This window comes from Erythrolamprus reginae, chromosome Z (genome assembly GCF_031021105.1).
Source record: "Erythrolamprus reginae isolate rEryReg1 chromosome Z, rEryReg1.hap1, whole genome shotgun sequence".
Lineage (NCBI taxonomy): Eukaryota > Metazoa > Chordata > Lepidosauria > Squamata > Dipsadidae > Erythrolamprus > Erythrolamprus reginae.
In genome coordinates, this window is record NC_091963.1 from 128,582,727 (window position 1) to 128,606,476 (window position 23,750).

A 23,750-nucleotide genomic window follows, 5' to 3' on the forward strand; every position below is an offset into this window, starting at 1 on the left:
AATATAGCCAAGAAGGCTTCAAGAGTTGTAAACATAATCCTACGTAGCTTCTGCTCTGGCAATCTCACACTACTTACCAGAGCTTACAAAACTTTTGCCAGACCCATCCTCGAATACAGCTCATCTGTTTGGAACCCATATCGCATCTCAGACATTAACACCCTTGAAAATGTCCAAAGATACTTCACCAGAAGAGCCCTTCACTCCTCCAGTTGAAATAGAATACCCTATGAGACTAGACTTTCAATCCTGGGCCTAGAAAGCCTAGAACTAAGATGCCTTAAACAAGATCTAAGTATTGCCCACAAGATCATATGCTGCAATGTCCTGCCTGTCGGCGACTACTTCAGCTTCAACCACCACAACACAAGAGCACACAACAGATTTAAACTTAATATTAACCGCTCCAAACATGACTGTAAAAAATATGACTTCAGTAACCGAGTTATCGATGCGTGGAACTCATTACCGGACTCCATAGTGTCATCCCCAAACCCCCAACACTTTACCCTTAGATTATCTATGGTTGACCTATCCAGATTCCTAAGAGGTCAGTAAGGGGCGAGTACAAGTGCACTAGAGTGCCTTCCGTCCCCTGTCCTATTGCTCTCCTATATCTCCTATACCTTACTTCTATTCCTATATCTCTTCTATTCTTTCATTGATATGTTCTATTCCTATATCTTCTTTTCTATTATTTCTTAGATATATTTTGCTATGAGTATCTCCTCTATAACCTTCATCATGTATTTTACTATGTGTATATAGATATATACCCACTAAAACCCTCATTGTGTATTGGACTAACTAACTAACTAACTAACTAACTAACTAACTAACTAACTAACTAACTAACTAACTAACTAGATAGATAGATAGATAGATAGATAGATAGATAGATAGATAGATAGATAGATTGATAGATAGATAGATAAACTTCATCATATGAGTGGTTACAGCAAAGGGAATGCCACATCCATGTACCTTCCTTCTCAGGGTTTGCGGTGGACCTCCAGTATGAACAGAGAAAAAGTTCCTCTACGTGCACCAGGCAGTGATCTTGAAAGACAAAAATGCGCCTGCATCTTTGGCCAACAGAGGACATTGTGGCAAAAGGATAGACTTTCACAGCACAGAAGTTATCAGCCGGGACTCCCATGCAAATGCCTCCCTGGCACCCCACCACTTTATTCATAGCATTTCAAGGAGCCTCAAATGATATTTGAGCTCCCATTGTAATTATTCTTAGTTTTCCTAACACTGCTTCTTTGTTCCTTAGAAGGAAAAACTTCAGTTAAGAAAGAAATGAAATAGCAATGCCACCATCATCCCCCCCCCCAGGAGTCCTTTATCTAGATTCTGTATGTTTGATTTTATTAAATTTGGTAGAAGGAGGGGTGGAGAAAGAAAGGAGGTGCATATAGTGGGTTATATTTTGAAGTCTGGTTCTCCTCTTTGCATACTTGCTAATGGTGTGGGGCAGTTTATTGGATCCGTAGCCTCTTCTCTATAAGTAAAGTCAGAATGAACAATGTGCTTCTGTTTTCGTGTGCTTGAAGGAAATTTAATGTTGCAATAAGCTGGTGTTGTGCCAGAGGTCCATTCCCTGCTTCTTTTCATCAGAATCCCTTACCATTTCTGTAATCTACGTATACCAGTACAGAGAAATTGTGCCAGAGCCCCTACACATTATGGGTAACCCTCAACTTATTACTGTATAATAAAGCTTGCCAATTGTGGTCTGAAGGCAAACAGCCCTCCCCCAGTGGGCCGACCTCTAGGGAGGCACAGAATGCCATGATTGCCACATCAGAATTAAGCAACAAAGAGAATTTTCTCAATGAGACGACCTCGATTGAATCAAGATCTCTCCTTTTATTGTATTTTACTTTTCCTGACATGTGGCCACATACATTAAGCCATCCTCCAACTACCATTAACTCATGCACTGTATAAGGCAACCTGCTCGTGACTTCCCTATAGATAATTAACGGAAGCTCCATTCTTTGCCTTTTCCTGGATTGTGTGTTTACTGGTGATTAGCAAAGGAATGAGAGTAAGGCATATATTTCCTTATATGGAAGTTAGCTATAGGTTTTCTTCATGTTGTATATCAAGTTAATTATTTTCCACATGGTCATGGATTCTGCAGCTTGCTTACTCATCCTGGACTTTGCTTCCTTTCAATAGAGGAAGAAATAAGGTTTATACAGCACCCTTTAGGCTAAAACATCACCCTCCAGTAATATTCCATTCCTAAAGTTCAGTGCCTAAAAACCTATGATTACAACAGTGGTCATAAATTGTGACAATTGTAAAATAGGTCATGCGACCAACCCATTTCACAACTCTCTTTTTGAGGCTGTCATAAGGCAAACAGCACAATTTTTAAGTGAGTGCTGCATTCATTAAGCAAAATCACTGTTCAGTATGAATTTTGCCAGAGACTGGTTTTCAGCATAAATTGTCAAAAATTGCAGTCACGTGCAACAGCTGTAAATGAGGGTTGGTTGCCCAAAATGCAGTCACATGACCATTAATGAGGAGCCGCCAGTGATCAGAACCTCAGATCCTTTGGGATGGGATCTGTTGTAACTTTCAACAATTGCTAAGTGATTGATCATAAGTCAGCGATTATCTTGTGCTTGCTCTTTTAACGTTTTTAAATTGATGGGATTTGCTGTAACGGGGGGGGGGAAGTTACATGGGTGGGGCAACTGTTGGTAAAGAGACTACAGTTATACCTTTACCTAAGAACGCCTCTACTTATGAACTTTTATAGATAAGAACTGGATGTTCAAGATTTTTTTTGCCTCTTCTCAAGAACCATTTTCCACTTACAAACCCGAGCCTCCGACACTGCAACCGGAAAAGGCAGGGAGAAGCCTCCATGGGACCTCTCTAGGAATCTCCTGGTAGGAAACAGGGCCGGAAAAGGCGGGGAGAAGCCTATGTGGGGCCTCTCTAGGAATCCCCTGGGAGGAAACAGGGCCTTCACCCTCCCTGTGGGTTACCCAATCGCACGCATTATTTGCTTTTACGTTGATTCCTATGGGCAAAATTGCTTCTTCTTACCAACTTTTCTACTTAAGAACCTGGTCACAGAATGAATTCAGTTCGTAAGTCGAGGTACCACTGTACTTCTCTTTTCCCGTAGCTATGAAAGAAAGAGAGAAATTTTCGACTAGAATTGAAGCTGGAATAAAGTTGTACAGTTCAATATAGTTGTGTCTATGAGTTGGAAGTGCATAGCAGGTAGCTGAAATGTGTTCCTACTCCATCATTCTGCTAGTCTAGCCTTGCCAACCACTTGGAAATATGACATCTCTAATGACAGCACATCTCTCTCATTCTGCTGAGCATGAACTTACGCTTAAACCCATCACTCCATAGCTGGCTGATGTCTTGGCACTTTGAGCCTTTTTAAAATCCCAAATACTTTTCATGCATGATTTGACAGATATTTATTTATTTATTTTGAAAGATGCATGCGGCTGATGACCAGATTTGGTTTTAGCTAAGGGGAAGGCTACAAAATTGAGCTAACGGGAGAAGAATTCACATCTGAGTGGTATATTTTTAACATTCCTAAGTAATTTCTTAGGACTGGTTTCAAACATATCAATGTAGAGTAGCATTTCTGTTATTATTTGGGGGATCTAAAATAAAAAGTATCCAAGGAAGATTGAATGTCCACCTAATTTGTGTTAGGCGCACAGTGCATGGACAATGGTTGGATTTGCACCCTGTTAGTTGAATGTTAGGGGTTTCTTTCACCATAGTTAGTTGAATAAACAGTAGTTGGTTGGGTTTACATAATATGCATTATGTAAAATCTGGGTTCCCAGCTTTTCTTGTTCACCACCTTTTTAAGCGTAAAAAATACATTAATTCAATTCAAGGCTAAAGAATGCAAATTGTTATAGGATTAGAGACCATTATAATGTTGAATATATTTTGCAAACATATGACAGCAAGTTCCAACAAGTTTGGTTAAATTCAGTTACATCTTCATAAATTTACTAGAATATTATAACTTGTGTGAAGAATTACACACATACTAATGTTTTAAACAAAACATTACTAAAATATTAACCATAGCAGGTTCTTTTGAGAGCTACAAAAATGGCAGGGGGGGGGGAGAGGGGATTTGATGTTTGAATGTGATAAAAACTTTGTGCCATAAATTGGTTTTGAATCAGTTTCAGTATCCTTTAGCAACTACTATGAAAATAATCCACATAACTATAGTGCTAAAGCACTATAGGGCAGTGTTTTTCAACCAGTGTGCCATGGCACACTAGTGTGCCGCGAGACATGGTCAGGTGTGCCACGAAGCTCAGCAAGAGAGAGAAAAAGAGAGAGAGAGAGAGAAAGCAAGAGAGAGAGAAAGAGAAAGGAAGGAAGAGAGAAAGAGAAAGAGAGAGAAAGAAAGCAGAGAGAGAGAGAAAGAGAGAAAGAAAGCAAGAGAGAAAGAGAAAGAGAGAGAAAGCAAGAGAGAAAGAGAAAGAGAGAGAGAGAAAGAAAGAAAGCAAGAGAGAAAGAGAAAGAGAGAGAAAGAAAGCAAGAGAAAGAGAGGCAGGGGAGGAGGAAGAGATAGAAAGAGAACAAAAAAGAGAGGAAGGAAGGGAGAGAAATAGAGTGAAATGGAGGAAGAGAGAGAGAGAGATAATTTTTTTGTCCAAACATTCCCCCCCCCACTCCCCTCCTCTCAATATGCCCCATGATTTTATATACTGTATGTAAAAAATGTGCCGCAGCTCAAAAAAGGTTGAAAATCACTGCTATAGGGTACTAAAATCAATTACCTACATTGTACCTTTCTAGACTGTTTTGATGATATTGTAAGCGAATTGCTAGGCTTGTCTGTTTGTGCCTCTGACACCTGACAACTGGGTGAATTAATCTCTGCAGTTTTCTTAAGATTTTTTCAGAAGCACCATTGCCTCCTTCCCAGGGCTGAAAGAGAGTGACAGGCCTAAACTAACTTCCTGCCAAAGTAGGACTTTGGCAGGAAGTTAGTCTCCTGGTTTCTAGTCTGTTGTCTTAACCACTACACCAAATTAATTATCTTTTTATCTTTGATGCAAGTAGCTAATTACAATATTTGAGGATATCAGAAAAGATACAAAACAATATTGGATAATTTATTAGATTCATATCCCATTTTTAATTTAGGATTTCAAGAGCATCCTATTGATCCCTTCTCCTAATTCCCCTTACAAATATAATGAGCCGGGGTGGCGCAGCAGGTAGAGTGCTGTACTGCAGGCCACTGAAACTGACTATAGATCTGTAGGTCAGCGGTTCAAATCTCATCACCGGTTCAAGGTTGACTCAGCCTTCCATCCTTCCGAGGTGGGTAAAATGAAGACCCGGATTGTGGTGGCAATAGCCTAGCTCTGTTAAAAAAGTGCTATTGCTAACATGCTGTAAGCCGCCCTGAGTCTAAGGAGAAGGGCGGCATAAAAATCGAATAAATAAATAAATACATACAATCCCGTATGATGGGTTGGGTTGAGAGAGTGGTTAGGTAAGTGGATAAGCCTTTGCCCCAATCCAGCATCTTCAATTCTGTATAATGCTGACTTGTATTTGTTGGTTTTTAGTCCATTTTTAAAAGGAAGAAACATCAATCCAACATTTAAAAATATTCAATTCCTTTTTTAAATTGCCAGATTTGCTATTGTAAATCACTAGAAAGTTATTGTGCATCTTATTTAGTTCAATATCGTAGTATTTAAAATATGGCTATTCCCCTTGACTATTCCCATTATCACAACAGCAAAAAATTATCCAAAGACTATTTCAATTTTTTTAGCTTTTTAACTATGGTTTCTTTAAATATTATCTTCAGCTGTACATCTTTCTGGAAAAATACATTGAATATGAATCTTTAAAATACAGCGATCCCTCGAGTATCGCGAGGGTTCCGTTCCAAGACCCCTCGCGATAATCGATTTTTCGCGATGTAGGGTTGCGGAAGTAAAAACACCATCTGCGCATGCGCGCCCTTTTTTTCATGGCCGCACATGCGCAGATGGTGGAGTTTGTTGTGGGCGGCGGGCGGCACCCAGGGAAGGTTCCTTCGGCCGCCCAGCAGCTGATCTGCTCCGCAGCGCGGCAGCAGCGAGGAGCCGAAGATGGGGTTTCCCCATTGCCCAGGCAAAGGGGATACCCCATCTTTGGCTCCTCGCTGCTGCCGCGCTGCGGAGCAGATCAGCTGCTGGGCGGCCGAAGGAACCTTCCCTGGGTCTTCCCGCCGCCCAGGCAAAGGGGAAACCCCAAGATCGCTTGCCGCTTGCCCGTCACCCGGCCGCTCGCTTGCCGCTTGCCCGTTCACCCGCCCGCCCCGCTCGCTTGCCACTTGCCGCTTGCCCGTTCACCCGCCCGCCCGGCTGCTCGCTTGCCACTTGCCGCTTGCCCGTTCACCCGCCCGCCCGGCTGCTCGCTTGCCGCTCGAGAACAAGAGGGGGAGAGATAGAGAAAGAGAGAGAAGGAAAGAAAGAGATGAGAGAGGGAGGAAGAGAGTGTGAGAGAGGAAGAAGCAAGATAGAGAGAGAGAGAGAGAAAGAAAGATGAGAAAGGAAGGGAGTGACGTCATCGGGTGGGAAAAATCGCGATATAGCGTTTCGCGAAGATTGAGATCGCGAAAATCGAGGGATCACTGTAGTTTCCTTTCAAACCTGCAGTAAAGCACATTCAGATTATCTGCCAATTGCTGATTTCCTCCAGTCTGCTTATGGCAAACCACCTTCCCAGGCTGAAGGAAATCAGATGAGCTGAACATGTTTTATTGCAGGTTTGAAAGGAAACTACAGCCACCTATCTCAGACACACTAACAATAACCAAGCCCTACTACAACTGACCCCCTATCATTGGGTTCACAATCCCTAGCGATAACATAAAAAGAAGTGCAAGACCTACTGTATTTCACAGACAAAAGCCAGGAAAAGCTCCAGGCCCAGATAACCAATCAGCCCCCATCTTCACCTGAATCTTCAATAAATTGCTAGAGATGTGCTATGTTCCTTCTTGCTTCAAATGCTTTATCATCCCAGTGCCAAAGAAGCCCACCATCAAGGAACTGAACATCTTTTGCCAGACCCATCCTTGAGTACAGTTCATCTGTCTGGAGCCCATACCACATCTCGGACATCACCACCCTTCAAAATGTCCAAAGATACTTCACCAGAAGAGCCCTTCACTCCTCCACTCGAAACAGAATACCCTACGAGACTAAGACTTTCAATCCTTGGTCTTGAAAGCTTAGAACTACGACGCCTGAAACACGATCTAAGTATTGCCCACAAGATCATATGCTGCAACGTTCTACCTGTCAATGACTACTTCAGGTTCAATCGCAACAATACAAGAGCACGCAACAGATTCAAACTTAATATTAACCGCTCCAAATTTGACTGTAAAAAATATGACTTCAGCAACCGAGTTGTCGAAGCATGGAACTCATTACCTGACTCAGTAGTGTCAACCCCTAACCCCCAACATTTTCCCCTTAGACTATCCACGATTGACCTCTCCAGGTTCCTTAGAGGTCAGTAAGGGGCGTGCATAAGTGCACCCGTCTGCCTTTCGTCCCCTGTCCAATTGTCTCTCCTTATCTCGTTTATCTTTTCTTCCTTTCAAATGTGTTCACCTATACTTTTATATCTTTTCTTCTATTCTTTTCTTTAGTCATATTACTACATATTTATTCTCTTCAATGTGTATTATGTATTGGACTAAATAAATAAATAAATAAAATAAAATAAATAAAACTACAAACCAATTTCTCTATCATCAGTAATTATGAAAACCTTTGCAAGTGTAGTGCTGTCCCACTTGAAAACCATCATGGATCCACTGTTAGATCCCTGCAATTTGGATACCGAGCAAATGGATCAATTTGCAGATGATGCTGTTAATATGTTTCTGCACTACATCCTACAACATCTTGACTCCAAAGACCTATGCAAAAATCCTCTTTGCAGACTTTAGTTCAGCATTCAACACCATCATTCCAGACACTCTTCTAACTAAGCTGAACCAGCTAACGGTACTGAATACACTTGTAAATGGATTTTAAGCTTCGTAACAATCAGGAAACAGCAGGTGAAGCTAAACAGAATCATATCAGATACCTGTACAATTAGCACAGGAGCCCCCCAAGACTGTGCTCTCTCCACTTCTCTCCCTAGACATATGACTACACCTCTGACAATCCATCTGTTAAATTACTGAAGTTTGCAAATGACACAACAGTGATTGACTCATTCAAGACAATGATGAATCCGCATACAGATGGGAGGTTGAACAACTAACCTTGTGATGCAACCAGAACAATATGGAACTGAATACACTCAAAACCATAGAAACCGGGGCAGACTTTAGGAGGAATCTGCCCATACTTCTACCTCTTATAATATTAGACAACACAGTATCAATAGTAGAGACCTTCACATTTCTAGGTTCAACCATATCACAAGATCTAAAACGGTCACCTAACATCAAAAACGTCATCAAAGACGCACAACAAAGAATGTTCTTTCTGCGTCAACTCAGGAAGCTCAAACTGCCCAAGGAGCTGCTGATACAGTTCTACAGAGGAATTATTGAGACTGTCATCTGCATCTCTATAACTGTCTGGTTCGGTTCTGCAATCCAACAAGACCGATACAGACTTCAGAAAAACAAATAATTCTCTTAACACTGTCAAACTATTTACTAAGTCTGCACTGCTATTAATCTCATTGTTGCCAACACCCATCTCCTCCCAAAAATGACAGTACGACTGTAACTTCGTTGCCTGTATCCTCACTATTTATATTGACTCTTTCCTAATATGATCTGTTTGCTTATATCTGTTTGCTTATAGCTGAAGGGATTGGATACTGTAGCCTAGAGGATAATTCTCTGCCTTACAAGGCAAAGGTTGCAGGTTCAAGTCCCAGTGGGTATGGCTAGCTGATGTGGCCAAAATAAGGCCAAAATAGATCTATCCTAGTCTCCCTTAATTTTCAAATTCAGCAAAAAAACATGTGGCATGCATATATATATATATATATATGTGAATGATGAGGCAGCAGCCATCTCGATCACCGGAACATAAAAACTTTAATAAAACAACTTAGCTTTCGTTAGCGTGCTGCTAACTTCGTCAGAGTATTAAAATGCCATAGGACGAAGTTAGCAGCACGCTAACGAAAGCTAAGTTGTTTTATTAAAGTTTTTATGTTCCGGTGATCGAGATGGCTGCTGCCTCATCATTCACACATATACCTGGAACTCGCATTTTTAGGACTATTCTTGATATATATATATGTTATCGTAGATTTACCAGATGTCTGGTAAGCGGGAGGTATCATCTGGAAACCAGCTCTCAAACATATCCCAGCCATAGAAACCAGACTCAGAACACAAGTTGCAAAACAATCAAGTAGCCTGCAAGTTCCAACTGCTCAGGATATCACGCCTAATCTACAACCATTAACTAATCAGCATACCTCAGCTACATCAATGACCCCAGATGTTACCCCACTGACTCACCAGGAAGTTTCTACACAGCAGACAATTGCTGAGCCATCAAACCACACCCAGCCACCAGTATTTATAGAAGGAAGGCAGCTCAGGTCTCCCAGTGTTCGCCTGAGAACAAGGACAGAAACACCAGCCTGAAGATGACGAGTGGGACCTCGTCGAAACGTCGCCAGAAATTTCCAAATCCTACACGGGAAGAAACCCGAATATACCAAGACCTTCATACCTGTACCTGTGAAAATCTACGAAAACACACACACACACACACACACACGCACACATATATATTATTTACTTATTTATTCATTCATTCATTCAATTTTTTTATGCCGCCCCTCTCCTTAGACTCATGGCGGCTTACAACATGTTAACAATACCACTTTTTAACAGAGCCTGCATATTTTGCTTATTACAAAGATTGCTTATTTGTTCCCAGACTATCATTAAGTGTTGTACCTTATGATTTTGATGAACTTATCTTTTATGTACACTAAGAGCTTATGCGCCAAAGACAAATCCCTCGTGTGTCCAATCACACTTGGCCAATAACATTCTACTCTACTCTATTCTATTCTAATTATAAGTTATAATGGCCCAGTTTGCACTGCACACTAGGGTATAAATCATGATTGGCCATCAGGAAAGCTGCTAAACCAAGATTGAGACAATCATTTTATGGTTTTATGTCACTCACTTGTCTGGATGAGCTTCAGGAGAGTTCACAGGCCTGTTGTGCAGTATTCATATCTTGGGAGTTGTCATCGTGATAGACAAGGTAGCGGTTGCAGGCCAGACCACAGTCCATATGTAATCCCAGGATTTAAGAAAAGTCAGGTGCCAAGCATGGAACAAGTTGCATCCTGAAATAACCACAGTTCATGTAAAACAAAGGTTCTGCCTTCACAGGAAAATAGTAATTCGCCAATATTTGTTTTCAGTTTTGTCCCATTTAGTTGCATAGTCTAATCTAATTGATACCTACCCTTTTACAGGACAAAATAGTTTTCTCGTTGTAGCAGTTATAGCAGATTTACTATTTGTAGGTCTCCCAAGTGAAGGGAATGAATACCAGTTTCTGACACTTCTCTTACTTAAATTAAGCCTAAAATTGAAAGAATGGGGTGGGAGCAGGGTGGGGCGTGGAAAACTTGTCGGTGGCATGCTGACAGCTGCATAGCAGAAGATAAATAACAAGAATGTGGGATAATGGGCTAATGGCTAGGAAGCCCCTAACATAACCCCTCTGGTCATTCAGAAATAATTAGATGGATTTTAAATGAAGGGTGGGCAACGTGGCCTGTCTACCAGCTAAACTCAAAATCCCTACGCAAGAGATTAATTCCAATTTCCAATAGTAGACATTTATCCCTTCTTTGAGTTCTGCTGGTTGGGAAAGATTGTAAACGTTAAAGCAAATATTAGGCATCAGAAGAAAAAAAGAATGAAAACACAGCCCCACTAATTTCTGACACTGGTGTTAATCTACTTCCTCACAGTTCTCCTTGCAGCTGAATTTCTTCTGTAGATAGGCTACCAGATACACAGATAATTCAGAAATTATCCTAAAAATGAAGATCCAGTTACAAGGCCAGACAGGATGGAACACAATTTATTTGGCAATGCTGGGTTGGAGTTCTGATTGCTGTAAATCTAATACATCTGCAGAAAACCAGGATGGAGTAAAACTATCCTAGAACAAACCTTCAAAGAGCCTATGATTTTTTTTTCTGCTTTAGTAATCACAGCTGCAAAATTTCAGGTGTCTAGTGTCCCTGGTATCTATGGAGAGCCTCAGTCATCCAGGTCACAGTTGCCTCAGTGATTTTTCAAAAAGGCAACTGGACTTTTTTTTCCCTTAAGGAAGAAGATGTTTTGCTTCTCATCCAAGAAGCTTCATCAGTTCTGAGAATCATCTTCTTTCTTAAGGAAAAAGATTTCAAGTTACCTTTTGAAATTTTGAGGTCTCTGGTAGTTTCCGACAGCTATTGAATAGGTACAAAATACAATAAGTATTGTAGGTACAAAAATCAGATCCTTCTTCCCTTTGACTCAGGAATTGCCTCTCTGTCTCTCTGCCTGTCTCTCTCTCTCTCTCTCTGTCTGTCTGTCTGTCTGTCTGTCTGTCTGTCTGTCTATCTATCTATCTATCTATCTATCTATCACATCTATCCATCCATCCATCCATCCATCCATCTATCCCATCTATCTATCCTATCTATCCTATCTATCTATCTATCTATCTATCTATCTATCTATCTATCTATCTATCTATCTATCTATCTATCTTTCTATCAGATTTCTAGGCCACCCTTCTCTGTAAACTCGGGGCAGCTTACAAAACAAGAATGAATACAAAATAGATCATGTTAGAAATCCAACTTAAAACTAATCTAACCCCCTCCCCCAATTATTAAGAACAAACATCCACAATCATTCCATCACAATCATACATTCGGCAAGATGACAGTGCTCAATGGCCCCAAGCCTGTTGGCAAAGGAGAGTTTTTAAGACCTTACGAAAGACCAGGAGAATGGGGGTGATATGAATCTCTGGAGGGAGTTGATTCTAGAGGACTGGGGCTGCCACAGAGAAGGCTCTTTCCTGGGTTCTGCCAGATGGCATTGCTTAGCTGATAGGACCTGCGGAAGGCCAACTATGGGGCACCTGAATGGCCACTGGGATACATGAGGCAGGAGTTGGTCCCGTAAGTCAGTGTTTCCCAACCTCGGCCACTTGAAGATATTTGGACTTCAACTCCCAGAATTCCCCAGCCAGCGAATGCTTGCTGGGGAATTCTGGGAGTTGAAGTCCAGATATCTTCAAGTGGCCAAGGTTGGGAAACACTGCCGTAAGTAACTGATCCTAACCTGGCACTAAACACTCATTTACTAACCCAGGGTTTCTTTCAATTTTTAAATTAACCACAATTGGTAAGTTTAGAGGGACAGTAAACCCCAAATTAAATAAACAGTGTTTAAATTCTGAATACCAATCCAGGAAATGCTGACTTTTATGTTTCCCAAAATATTTCATTCTTGATTTGTGATTTGAGATTAAAGTCACCTTCAGAGAAGGAACGGCTTTCAGACGTTCAGAAAATTCGGTTGTCTACAACACAATTTCATTATATGGAGCTGAACAGATCCTGATTTTGCTCTTTGCTTCCTTGCTGGGTTGATGCTACTGCTGTGCTCTTCTCTGCAATATGCTATTTATTTTCCAGCCCACAGTCCCAGTTAACTGCAAACACATGTTCTCCCATCTGCAGCCTTTTCGTATCCCACATTCCTCTTTTTTCAAATGGCTTTTCCATCTAGTGTTCAATGGATCAGTCCATTTTCAAGCCGTGCTGTCCAAAATCTCTTGGCTGTCTGTCTGGAAGTTCAGGGAGAGGAATGGTGGGGGATGAGAAGGAGAAAAAGCACAAACAAAGGGAATAAAAGAACATGGAAAGCCACAATCAGGCAAGGCTTTTTATTGGGGCCAACCAAGTACAATTATGGGCAAGATTATATGGTTTTCACATCCCTTCATCTGATAAAGATCTTAAATAAAGCAGATGCATCAGGCAAGGAGAGCGAAAAGGCAACCTACAAATCCAGAAGTGTGCATGGTTAGAGTTTTATAAGCGGAGGAAAAGAAAAAAATATCAGATTTAAGTGTTTTAACTTGGGGTAGATCTCCAAATCCACAAAAGTTGTTTTTTTATTTGTTTGTTTGTTTGTTTGTTTGTTTATTTATTTATTTATTTAGTTAGTTAGTTAGTTAGTTAGTTAGTTAGTTAGTTAGTTAGTTAGTTAGTCCAATACACAATGAGGGTTTTAGTGGGTATATACACATAGTAAAATACATGACGAAGGTTATAGAGGATATACTCATAGTAAAATATTTGCTCTGGTTTAGTTTCAAAGCGGGGAAAAATCAGCACACAAAAAGTCAAAGTCAGTAAAGCAGTCACGAAACACAACGATCAGATAATCCTCCACAATGGCCAAACCCACAGGCTGCTATTTATAGCAGCCTCACTAATTACTACAGCCCCACCCAACCACAGGTGGCTTCAATTTTTTTGATAATAATCTCTTAGTTGTTGCCTATGCATCGCTCTCTGCATGCGTGGCTGTATCATTAACTCTTGTTCTGAATCCAAGGAGGAGCTAGATAATTGATCTCCTTCTGAGCTGTCTGCCATACTCTCCTCCTCCCTGTCACTCATGTCTTCTTGGTCAGAGGAGCCTTCATCAGCAGATTCCACTGGGGGGCAAAACAGGCCTGCAGCATGTGGATGTCTCCCCCACATCCACAGTCCTTGGGGCAGGAGCTGGGCCAGAGCTAACCACAACAAAAATATATCTAAGAAAGAATAGAAAAGAAGATATAGTAATATCAATGAAAGAACAGAAGAAGAGATATAGGAATAGAAGAAAGGTATAGGAGATATAGGAGAACAATAGGACATGGGACGGAAAGTACTCTAGTGCACTTGTACTCGCCCCTTACTGACCTCTTAGGAATCTGGATAGGTCAACCGTAGATAATCTAAGGCAGGGGTCGACAAAGTTGTTCAGAATCTAGGAGCCAGCCAAAAAATTTAGGAGCCAGAATTTTTTTTAAGCAAACTTGGTTTTTTGCCGAGTCTCCACCTGACATCGCTTTCACCCCCCTCCCCCCCGGCGCAGGCCTGGCTCCGCCGAGCCGGCTCTGCTGTACTCCCGTCGGGATCCGAGGGGAGACCGTTAGTCAGAAACCGAAACAGAGAAGAAGGAAAGGGAGACCGGGCCGGGGACGCGGGTGAGGGGGGGAGGGGGGAGGAGGGGTTACTGGTCGGAAGTCACCGCGCACGCGGCCGGAGGAGGAATGAACAAAACCTCACGCCGGGAGGGGAGGGGCTTCCGCTTCTCTCCGAAGGCGGGTGAGCGGCCAAGATCGGAGCGTCTGTGTGCGGTGGGGGGGAGTGAAGGGGTTCGAGTAGGAGGCGGAATGGAGGCAAGGGGGGGAGGGAGAGACGCACGCAAGCGCAGGGGACGCTGGGAAAGCAGCTCGCTCCGAGGTTGATGGGCGGAGCTACGGAAGCCAAGATGTACCATTTCTGGGCGTAAACACAAGGCGGGAAAAATATACTGTATACCAGTGATTTTCAACCTTTTTTGAGCCGCGGCACATTTTTTACATTTACAAAATCCTGGGGCACACCACCAACCAAAATGACACAAATCTAATAAATAAATAAATAATAAATACATACATACATACATACATACATACATACATACATACATACATACATACATACATAAATAACCCCCTCATATATACAATCCCATGTAACATCCCCTTATAAATACAGTCAATCATCAATCATCCCTCCTGAAATTTATACCACTGTCTCATTTCTGGGTACTTCTCCTGTCTTTCCCCCTTTTCTCTCTCGTGTTTCTCATTTCTCTCTCTTCCTCCCTTTTTCCCTCATTCCTTCTCCCTCTCACTTCTCCTCTTTTTCCATCCCTGTCTCTCTCCCCCCCTTATCTGTGTGTATGTATACACACTCCAACCATTTCCAAAACCAGTTGAGGGCTGGGGTTTTTTTCTCTTTTATCCTTTTCAAAAACAGGTGTGGGCTGGGGGGGTTTTCTTATTATTTGGGTGCTTTTTACCATATGCTTCAAGAATCACCTCTCTCTCTCTTTTGTTTCACTCTCCTCTCATTCTGTGCCTCAATCATTTTCTCATTTCTCCTTTTTTCTCCCCTTTTTGTTCTCATTTCTCTCACTCTCCTTTCCTCTCCCTATCTGTCTTGCTTTCTCTCTCTCTTGCTATCTTTTTCTCTCTCTTGTTCTCTTATTTTCTCTCTCTCTCTTGTTCTTTCTCTCTTTCATGCTTTCTCTCTCTTGTTCTTTCTCTCTCTGTTGCTCTCTCTCTCTTATTTTCTCTCTCTCTCTCTCTTTCCTTTCTCTCATTCCCTCTTTCTCTCTATCCTTTCTATCTCTCACTCTTTCCTTCTCTCCCTCCCTTTCTCTCTCTTTCCATTCCCTCTTTCTCTCTATCCTTTCTATCTCTCACTCTTTCCTTCTCCCCCTCTCTTTCTCTCTCTTTCCTTTCTCTCATTCCCTTTCTCTCTATCCTTTCTATCTCTCACTTTTTCTTTCTCTCCCTCCCTTTCTCTCTCTTTCCTTTCTCTCATTCCATCTTTGTCTCCTGGGGCTGACTGCGCCTGCCCTGCACCCCCCACCGTGGAGGGAAAGCATTTGGCATCGGCACCGCCAACCCCCCCCCCCCTCCACAAGCAGCAAAAGCCTCTGCGACTGAGCCGGAAGGCAAACGGCGCACCCCCACCGCTTAGGCTTTTGCTGCTCCTGGGGGGGGGGAGGATTTTCTCCTCCCCGCCCCCCCGGCAGCCAAACGTCGCTGGTGCAGGAAAGCAGCGTGTTAAAAGGCGCGCTGCTTTCACGGAAAACAAACCCGGCTTTCCTGGCAACGGAGGATGACAAGCAGGATGAAGCGGGGTGGAGCAACGCGAGGCTCAAGCAGGCAGCTTCCGCGCGTTTCTTTCAGCGGAAGAGGAGGAGAGGGAGCGGATCGGGCGGGCGGGGGCTGCGCCTTCTACTGCCGGCGCCTCCTCCCCCCCCCCCCAGGCAGGCAGGGGAATGGGGACTGCGCGCCCATGGAAAAGGGCACGCAGGGGGGGTATTTTGGGGGTGCGCGGGTAGCGGCGGCGGCGGGCAATAGCCGGGGGGCGGCTTCTGCAAGTGGGAGCTCCAGGGCTGAAGCCTCAGCCCTGGAGCTCCCACTTGCAGGAGCCACCTCGCGGCACACCTGGCCATGTCTCGCGGCACACCGGTTGAAAAACACTGCTGTATACATACAGTACAGCAGGCAACATTTTCTAGGCGCCAGACAACATTTTCTAGGCGCCACTGGCGACCAGGCGCCTGGGTTTGTCGATCCTTGATCTAAGGGTAAAGTGTTGGGGGTTTGGGGATGACACTATGGAGTCCGGTAATGAGCTCCACGCTTCAACAACTCGATTACTGAAGTCATATTTTTTACAGTCAAGTTTGGAGCGGTTAATATTAAGTTTAAATCTGTTGTGTGCTCTTGTGTTGTTGTGGTTGAAGCTGAAGTAGTTGCCGACAGGCAGGACGTTGTCAGCATATGATCTTGTGGGCAATACTTAGATCTTGTTTAAGGCATTTTAGTTCTAAACTTTCTAGGCCCAGGATTGAAAGTCTAGTCTCGTAGGGTATTCTATTTCGAGTGGAGGAGTGAAGGGCTCTTCTGGTGAAGTATCTTTGGACATTTTCAAGGGTGTTAATGTCTGAGATGCGATATGGGTTCCAAACAGATGAGCTGTATTTGAGGATGGGTCTGGCAAAAGTTTTGTAAGCTCTGTAAGTAGTGTGAGATTGCCAGAGCAGAAGCTACGTAGGATTAGGTTTACAACTCTTGAAGCCTTCTTGGCTATGTTGTTGCAGTGGACTTTGGCACTTAAAACTTTTGTTATTAGTATACCGAGGTCTTTAACCGAGTGGGGATTATCTGTGATAATTTGATTATTCAGTCCGTATTTGGAGTTCAGATTCTTCTTCCCAATGTGTAGGACAGAGCATTTGCTAGTTGAGATTTGGAGTTGCCATGTGTTAGACCACTCAGAAACAGCGCCAACAATTACAGTAGTGAAATTACCTTTTGGCAGGAAATTAAGCAGAAGAAATGCATTCTTGCCCCAATCAATTCAATATTACTTTCAAAGTAAAAAAGAATAATTCTCTATTAAACCCGCGGTTTTCTAAACGTATTAGATTTCAACATTTTGGGAGTAGTAATACAATACATCTGGAATGAACAGGGTGGTGAAGAAGGCAGCTTCATTACATGTCATTTGTTTGGATATAAAAACGTAATAGTTAATCAGAACTGTCTCCAGTGTTAGAGAACAAACTACCGTAGTCCATACTGCTGAATCATCACATCAGTGGTTTATTTGATTTTGGGCTAGCGTATTATGTAGACTCATCCAAAATGGGCTTTAGCTTATGGCTTAGTGTTATATACTAAGCCAGTCACAGATTAATCAATAAGCCATTGTTTAAAAAATCACTCATATCAAAGTAAGGAAGTGGATATGGTTGTTGAACAAGATTGTGCACTGGAAGTGTGTAATCAAAGGCCCAGGGATCAGGAAGAGGAAGGCTATCAGAGATCTGTAATGGTTATTACAAAATTATAATTTTCCTGCAATAGAAGTGGGAGATAATGAAATATGTAACAACCGAATTTAATTATAATATAAATCTAAATTTGATTAAATCGGACTTAATTGTTCTGTAGGTCCCAATGCACCACTTAAAAAGTGAAATATGGCATTGGCCCAGAAAAAGTGAGGCACTCCTGCACCAAAATTCCGATTGCTCTCTAGCTCACAAAAATATGCTGATTATATTTGACCCATTAAGTTCCTCCCTATTTTCAGTAATGGTTCCTTTGCTCCAGCAGAACGGTGATATATATACATTTTCAATCTACAGTAGTACCTCTACTTATGAACTTAATTCATTCCGAGACCAGGTTCTTAAGTAGAAAAATTTGTAAGAAAAAGCAATTTTCCCCATAGGAATCAATGTAAAAGCAAATAATGCGTGTGACTGGAGAAACCACAGGGAGGGCGGAGGCCCTCTTTCCTCCCAGGAGATTCCTAGAGAGGCCCCACGGAGGCTTCTCCCTGCCATTTCCGGCCCTGTTTCCTCCCAGGAGATTCCTAAAGAGGCCCCATGGAGGCTTCTCCCCACCTTTTCTGGCCCTGTTTCCTGCAAGGACATTTCTAGAGAGGCGCCTCAGAGGCTTCTCCCTGCCTTTTCCGGTTACAATTTCGGAGGCTTGGGTTTGTAAGTGGAAAAGGGTTCTTGAAAAGAGGCAAAAAAATCTTGAACACCCGGTTCTTATCTAGAAAAGTTTGTAAGTACTGTAGAGGCGTTTGTAGGTAGAGGTACCACTGTTTATCAATTCTTGTTAAAAGACATGGGTTTATATAAATAGAGAAATAGAGAGTATCTCAAAAGAACTTGTGATTTATTAACATAATAATAATAATATTCAACTGCAGTTTAATGTTTCCAAATGTAAAATAATGCACTTGGGGAAAAGGAATCCCCAATCTGAGTATTGGCAGTTCTGCATTAGCAAAAACTTCAGAAGAGAAGGATTTAGGGGTAGTGATTTCTGACAGTCTCAAAATGGGGTGAACAGTGCAGTCAGGCGGTAGGGAAAGTGAGTAGAATGCTTGGCTGCATAGCTAGAGTTATAACAAGCAGGAAGAGGGAGATTGTGATCCTGCTGTATAGAATGCTGGAGAGACCACATTTGGAATACTGTGTTCAGTTCTGGAGACCTCACCTACAAAAAGATATTGATAAAATTGAATGGATCCAAAGACGGGCTACAAGAATGGTGGAAGGTCTTAAGCATAAAACATATCAGGAAAGACTTCATGAACTCAATCTGTATAGTCTGGAGGACAGAAGGGAAAGGGGGGGAAATGATTGAAACATTTAAATATGTTAAAGGGTTAAATAAAATTCAGGAGGGAAGTGTTTTTAATAGGAAAGTGAACACAAGAACAAGGGGGCACAATCTGCAATTAGTTGGGGGAAAGATCAGAAGCAATGTGAGAAAATATTTTACTGAAAGAGTAGTAGATGCTTGGAACAAACTTCCAGCAGACGTGGTTGGTAAATCCACAGTAACTGAATTTAAACATGCCTGGGATAAACATAGATCCATCCTAAGATAAAATACAGGAAATAGTATAAGGGCAGACTAGATGGAACATGAGGTCTTTTTCTGCCATCAATCTTCTACGTTTCTGTGTTTCTAACACAGTAATCAATCCACACTTCCAGCAGCAGTCCTGTTGATTTCAACCCCATATGTGACAAGAGCAGGACAAGATCAAACTGGGTCTGTATGACAATTCGCTGTGGCCAGCACACCATGGAGAAAATGCCACGGCTAACTCGCTGTAGGACAACTTGCAGTGGGACAAGAATTATACTAACATCAAAAAAATGGTGGAATAGAATCATTAAAGAAAAAGATGGTAAAGGAGGGACAGAATGAAACATGAATGGGAAAAATTAAAAAAAAATTATTTTATTTTAAATGATTAAATAGAACTGCTAAATTCTCCTGCAGCAAATTGTCTAACGGCAAGTTATCAGTCTGTGGCAAGTTCTCCCGTGGTGAATTGGCCATAGCAAGTTGTCCATGGTGAGTTGGTTGTTGCAAGTTTGTTTGTTTGTTTGTTTGTTTGTTTGTTTATTCATTCATTCATTTAATTATTTAATTAATTAATTAAATTTGTATGCCGCCCCTCTCCGCAGACTCGGGGCGGCTCACAACAGCAACAGAAAACAATATATAATACAAATTCAATCATTCGAAAGCTAAAAAACCCATAATTTAAAAAACATGCACACAACATACCATACATAAACAGTATAGGCCTGGGGAAGATATTTCAGTTCCCCCATGCCTGGCAGCAGAGGTGGGTTTTAAGAAGTTTGCGGAAGGCAAGGAGGGTGGGGGCAGTTCTAATCTCAGGGAGGAGCTGGTTCCAGAGGGTCGGGGCTGCCACAGAGAAGGCTCTTTCTCTGGGACCCGCCAAACGACATTGTTTAGTCCAGTGTTTCCCAACCTTTTTTGAGCCGCGGCACATTATTTATGTTTTCAAAATTCTGGGGAACACTGAACGGGGGGCGGGGGGGCTAAAGAAAAGTTTGGACAAAAAAAATATCTCTTCCTCCATTTCACTCTATTTCTCCCTCCCTCTTTCTCTCTCTTCCTTCCTTCCCTTCTTTCTCTCCATCCCTCTTTCTTTCTTTCTTCCTCTCTTTTTTGCTCTTTCTCTCTCCCTCCTTCCCTCCCTCTATGTCTTTCCCTCTCCCTCCTTCCCCCCTTTCTTTCTCTCTCTCTCTTGCTTTCTTTCCCTCTCTTTCTCTTGCTTTCTTTCTCTCTCATTCTCTCTCCCCTCCTTTTTCTCTCTCTCTCTTTCTCTCTCGTTCACCACGCCAGCAACAGAGAGAAAAAGAAAGAGCGAGAGAGAGCCGGAGAGAGAGTGGAGTGCGCAGCAGCCATCAGCCTCCTCGCCCTCCCAGACGTCCCCAGCGCCCGGCCTCGCGCCGCCTCCTGTTAGCCCGGCCGACTTTTCCCTGCTGCCGTTTTCTCTTCATGGCGCAAAGCCACACAGTCCCGGACTCCCGGATCGCTCGCTTCTCCGGCCAGCGCGGCGCTTTCCTGGGCAGATGGCTTTGCTGACCGGAGAAGCGAGCGATCCGGGAGTCTGGGACTGTGTGGCTTTGCGCCATGAAGAGAAAACGGCAGCAGGGAAAAGTCAGCCGTTTTCTCTTCATGGCGCAAAGCCACACAGTCCCCGGACTCCCGGATTGCTCGCCCCAAGGCAGGAGGCGGCGGCGGAGGAGAGTGGGCGAATCGCGCCCCAAGGCAGGAGGGCGGGGGTGGCGGCGGCGGAGGAGAGGGGGCGGATCGGGCGGGCAATGGAGCAGGGCGGAGAAGCCAGGGGCGCGTTTGGCCGGAGGCACCGTGGGGAGGCAGGGGCAGCCGCGGCTCCCTTTACTCCTACTGCCGCACCTCCCTGCCCCTGCCTCCTTTTTCCCGCCTTCCTTCTTTGGGGCCCAGCAGGAGAACGCCGGATACGGCGGTCCCGGCACCGGCAGCGCCCTGTCCAGCTGGAGCTTCCTAGGAGCGCCGCGGCACACCTGACGGTGTCTCGCGGCACACTAGTGTGCCGCAGCACACCGGTTGGGAAACGCTGGTTTAGTCGACGGGACCCGGAGAAGGCCAACTCTGTGGGACCTAATCAGTCGCTGGGATTCGTGCGGCAGAAGGCGGTCCCGGAGATATTCTGGTCCGATGCCATGAAGGGCTTTATAGATCATAACCAACACTTTGAATTGTGACCGGAAATTGATCAGCAACCAATGCAGACTGCAGAGTGTTGGTGTAACATGGGCATGCCTTGGGAAGCCCATGATTGCTCTCGCAGCTGCGTTCTGCACGATCTGAAGTTTCCGAACACTTTTCAAAGGTAGCCCCATGTAGAGAGCGTTACAGTAGTCGAATCTCGAGGTGATGAGGGCATAAAGTGACTGTGAGTAGTGAGTCCCGATCCAAATAGGGCCGCAACTGGTGCACCAGGCGAACCTGGCCAAATGTTCCCCTCGGCCACAGCTGAAAGATGGTTCTCTAATGTGAGCTGTGGATCGAGGAGGACGCCCAAGTTGCGCACCCTCTCTGAGGGGGTCAGTAATTCCCCCCCCAGGGTAATGGACGGACAGATGGGATTGTCCTTGGGAGGCAAAACCCACAGCCACTCCGTCTTATCCGGGTTGAATTTGAGTCTGTTGACACCCATCCAGACCCCAACAGCCTCCAGGCACCAGCATTGTCCCATTCCTGATCAAACCATATATGGCAATGTTCCATATCCTGTGTGTCTCTCCAATTACAGTCAAAACCAACCCTTTATTAAACATTCCCCGAAGTGTCCAATATATGCCTAATTTTAGATCACAGGAAAATGAGATGAATACCTTCAATGCTTAATCTGCCGAAAGACTGACACTTCCTCTACTCCATTTTAAAACTCTGACCAAACAATTTCCATTAGTATGCTAACACAGGACATTAAAACCTGTTATTCCGGAGGTGACATGTATGACTAATATAAATTTTATCTGCTTCTATTAAAAAAAAAAAAGGATTGGAGCCAGGTCACAGTTAATTCCTCCCGTGAAACTCCAGATGCAGCAAAAGCATCTGAACTAACAAAACAAAGAACAAACCCTTAAGTTGCATAAACTGCCAAGAAACACTCAGGAAATAAATTAAAATCATCTTTAATGCTGCAAAAAGTTTTTGAAAACAGCTTCATCAGAACAGAGTTGATCCAAATTGCAGTATTTGAGAGATGCAATTTAGATGCTAATTTTAAGCTTGGATTACCCTAGTATCCCATCGCCATTATTTTTTCATATGTGCCTTGGCTAATCACCATCATTCTTAAAAGAGAATTTTCGTTAGTTATCCCTTACTTTTCCTCCTGCCCCAGTTATAGCCGTAAACGAAAAAAGGTCTTTTTTTTTCCCTGGAGGATTGGAAGGGGAAAATTGTGATCTCCAAAAATCCAGGGAGAATCTTTGCATGGGCTGATGAAATTCAGGGTGGAATCTGGACTGCAGTCAACCATGATAGGCATTGGATTGCCAACTGCCACAAAACTTTATTTTTACCACATCATATAAAGCTCCCTTTTTCTGAGCCTAAATTATTTGACTGACTGGCCAGGTTCTAAATAAATATAATCTTATGACTTGGAGACTGAACTCAGAACATTTGCATCACAAATATGGATTGGTTCTTTTCGAGGATTCCTACTCTAAACTCATGGGTGTTTCAGTTCTTAGAATATGGTCAGTCTTCAAGTACAAATATATATAGTGGTACCTCTACTTACGAACTTAATTTGTTCCGTGACCAGGTTCTTAAGTAGAAAAGTTTTTAAGAAGAAGCAATTTTCCCCATAGGAATCAATGTAAAGGCAAATAATGCATGCGATTGGGTAAAACCACAGGGAGGGGTGGAGGCCCTGTTTCCTCCCAGAAGATTCCTAGAGAGGCCTCAAGGAAGCTTCTCCCCGCCTTTTCCAGCCCTGTTTCCTCCCAGGAGATTCCTAGAGAGGCCCCACGGAAGCTTCTCCCTGCCTTTTCCGGCCCTGTTTCCTGCAAGGAGATTCCTAGAGAGGCCCCATGGAAGCTTCTTCCTGCCTTTTCCGGCCCTGTTTCCTCCCAGGAGATTCCTAGAGAGGCTCCACGGAAGCTTCTCCCCGCCTTTTCCGGCCCTGTTTCCTGCAAGGAGATTCCTGGAGAGGCCTCACGGAAGCTTCTCCCCGCCTTTTCCGGCCTTGTTTCCTCCCAGGAGATTCCTAGAGAGGCCCCACAGAAGCTTCTCCCCGCCTTTTCTGGCTCTGTTTCCTCCCAGGAGATTCCTAGAGAGGCCTCATGGAGGCTTCTCCCTGCCTTTTTAGGTTACAGTTTTGGAGGCTCGAGTTTGTAAATGGAAAATGGTTCTTGAGAAGAAGCAAAAAAATCTTGAACACCCAGTTCTTATCTAGAAAAGTTCGTAAGTAGAGGCGTTCTT

The 23,750-nt window shown here is 43.3% G+C and overlaps 1 protein-coding gene across 4 annotated transcripts in view; it reads left to right on the top strand.

The window, feature by feature from the left end:
* Nucleotides 1–23,750, top strand: part of LOC139153654 (protein kinase C and casein kinase substrate in neurons protein 3-like) — a 105,281-nt gene that overhangs the window by 27,695 nt on the left and 53,836 nt on the right. The window contains exon 1 of one of the 4 annotated variants that reach the window (XM_070727878.1): nt 19,438–19,493. The exons of the other annotated variants lie outside the window; for them this stretch is intronic. The gene's annotated coding sequence lies outside the window, so the exon portion shown is untranslated. Of the gene's footprint in view, nt 1–19,437; nt 19,494–23,750 lie in introns of those variants that run through there. 4 annotated transcript variants of the gene reach the window in all.